Source organism: Octodon degus, unplaced genomic scaffold (assembly GCF_000260255.1).
Source record: "Octodon degus isolate 3935 unplaced genomic scaffold, OctDeg1.0 scaffold00359, whole genome shotgun sequence".
Taxonomy (NCBI): Eukaryota; Metazoa; Chordata; class Mammalia; order Rodentia; family Octodontidae; genus Octodon; species Octodon degus.
Window position 1 is genome coordinate 389,931 of NW_004524935.1, and position 3,111 is coordinate 393,041.

The 3,111-nt window shown below is 39.9% G+C and overlaps 1 pseudogene; it reads left to right on the forward strand.

Annotated features, from left to right (window-relative positions):
- Nucleotides 1–478: 478 nt before the first annotated feature.
- Nucleotides 479–2,879, forward strand: LOC101568273 (annotated as a pseudogene).
- The last annotated feature ends 232 nt before the right edge of the window (nucleotides 2,880–3,111 follow it).

Below are 3,111 nucleotides of genomic sequence, written 5' to 3' on the forward strand. Positions count from 1 at the left end.
TTCTTCCTCATATTACTACACTCCAGCTTTGCAGTTCTAAACTCTTGAGAGATTGCTCTCTGCTGTACAGCAATCTATTATCTTCCCAGAAGCCCTGATGTCTTTTCAAAAGCAATCATATATAGTGCTTATCACCTGGGTCAAACTTTATACATGGTTCTTTTCTGGCCATAATAGAAATTTTTTATATCTTTTTGTTCTGCATTGTTTCTCCTAAATCACACTATAAATCTTTTTATAGCAATCAGTTTTAACTGTGCATAGTCCAAATATTGGTCTATGTCTTATTTAATTATCTCATTTTTGAAACAAAATATCCAATGTCCAGTGTTAAAGGAAGGAAAGTTTATTGTAGATCATAGGTTGTGGAGGTTTCCGTCCATATTCAGGTAACTCCATGACACGTTGACACGGTACAGGTGCATCATAAAGGAGAAATAGTTCATGACAAAGCAGGACAGGAAGAAGGCATCCGACAATGAAGAAACAAGAAACAGGAAACAAGCAGAAAGTGATGGCAGCAGCCCACTTTCTGTTTCTTGTATTTTAACCAGGATAACTGCCCTTAGAGTAAATAGCACTTACACTTAGGATGGGGCTACCTTAATCCGATCTTGCACCATTAATCCTAGTATTACATCCTTAGTCCCATCATCATGTACCCTAGATCCATATACCTCCAAAAAGCCCCAAATTTTACTGCACGGTGCTTTGGAGGACATCTAGGTATACACTCTATCAAATTACATAGAAGGTTCCTCTACCATATCAAGTAGGTAGTTACCATATCAATTTCACCTTTGCAAAAAGTTTTAGGGTAAGAGTAAATGTTGGAAAATATCTTCCCATAAAATAAGCACGGCCTCTAGTCAATTTCCAGTTAGACTTCCTTCCCATTTTAAAACAAATAGGCACAGAGTTTTCTGGGTGCATTCTCATCACTATTTTTAACTTCTGTGCTTGCACAAATCTGCACATTAAACATTTTTTGCACCATTTTAGGGCATCTCTAACACACTTCTTCAGATTTCTTTGAAATCTTTCTTTATACAAATTCAAACTTCTGAACCACATGTTCAGGTACTGTCACAGTAATGATGCATAATAGGTCACGATTTTTTATGTCAGTCAATAATTGTGTGTTGGACAAAATACCTGATCCTTTCAACTTTCAGAGCTTTCAGTTCATGATCAGTGGACTCCCACAGCGAAGACAGAGAGTCATGGTTGAGGAAAGGCTGCTCAAGTCATTATGCCCAGGAAGTACAGTACCAAAGGAAAAAAATGGAGAACAGATGCATTCCTCAAAGTACTGCAGCTGTGTGTAGTTTTTTTTGACTAGGTTCACATCTTCATAGGTATGAACTCACAAGTAGCTTCTGTTCATAATACAACCACCTCTTCAGAAGTCAATAACTCCAGTTAAGAGGACCATCAAGGTTAACAAGTACACTGAAAGGTGAGCTCAGCAAAAGAGACTTTGATAAGTGAACAAGATGTTCTCTATGAATAGCAGTTAACTTTCTCACTTGTTCACCTTTGTCAATACACAGTAGGCTCCTGAACAGAGGCCGTGGTTGAGAGGATGAAGATTATGTATAGGTCAGAAAGAAAAGTTTCTTCATCAACGCTAACTGAGCTACACTCTCTCTTGAGTGCCCTCACTAGATGAGAAATCAATGCTGTTTCAGGGACCAGGATTCCATCCTGGGCACCACATGCCATCCTGGCCCATCCCCAGGACGTGCTGAGACAATGACTGAGACTGGGCATGGTGACACATGCCTGTGATTCCAGGGCTTGGGAGGCTGAAGACAGGAGGATCACTACTAGTTCAGTCTGTGTAGTGAGACCCCATAGACACTGTATGAAATTAAAAGAATTAAAAATTAAAAATATATAAAAAGAAAAGAAATCAATGCTGAACTCACATATGGAATTGCTCCTGTGAGTGATCAATCAGACACATGGTGGTGTGTTAATTGTATTAAACCACTTACATCATGGAAGTGGAAGAATTTTATCCTGGTTTCAATAGATACCAACTGTAGATATGGATTTGCCTACTCTGTAGATAGTTCTTTTGCAAAACTACCATCTGTGGACATATACATTGCATTATCTACTGTCACGATATTCTGCATACCATTATTTCTAACAATGGGGCCATCAACCATAAGCTGTACTGGTCCCATAACTTCACTAAAATATTAGGCTTTACTGATGCTCAGTTTATGGAACCCATGGGCTTATCCCTCACCATGCACAGTTACCATGAGGGTGGCAATGTAAGTGCCCATTCCAGCCATTTGGAGGTCAGTGCCCTTTCACACCCATACCTTTCATTTGCATCAGCCATGAATGGGCTTGCAGGGCCTGCACATGGACTGGATTATCAGGAGGTGCTTGTCTGACTAACACAAATATAGGAGGAAGTTGGCAAAGATGTATCAGATGAGAAGTTATGAGACTGCATCTGGAACACACTCAACTCAGAATGGGTTGTCCCAGACTATGCCCATGTGGTGCTAAGAAAGACTGATCCATGATATTTCTGTCAGTGAGTTTGCTCTAAAAATACCTGCCTAAGGACCCCATATTTAAGCTGGATGCTCAGCTGTATAAGATTGTACCCAAAATTCTCCTAGAGCAGGGAAAGGTCAAGAATTCTTGGCACAACGTAGATACTCAGTGGTGTGCTGCTCCAGTACTATGGCATGACAGAGATGAATTATTATACAGTCTTATTTGGAGTGTCATGGGCACTGGGTGTGCTGGCACAGCTCATATGGAGCTGAGCCTTGGGCTTCCCTCTAGAAAGGCATAAATAAGTGAACACGGATGGCTTGGTGAAATTTGTAGACTCTAACTCAGAGTAAAACTTGGAAACTGGGAGGAACCTTGACAACCAGAAGATAAGAAGCTTAACAGAAACAAAATAGTATACTTTAGTTTCAAGGGGCCTTTAAAGATTTAAAATTAAATTGTGTCTGAGGCACTGAAAATATGTTTGAAGTTAAAATGTAAATTAAGACTTTAAAAGATAAAACAGATCCCTTCTTCATAACCGGCTCCCTTCCCCTGTCTGGTATGAGTTGCCCTTCAGCTGGA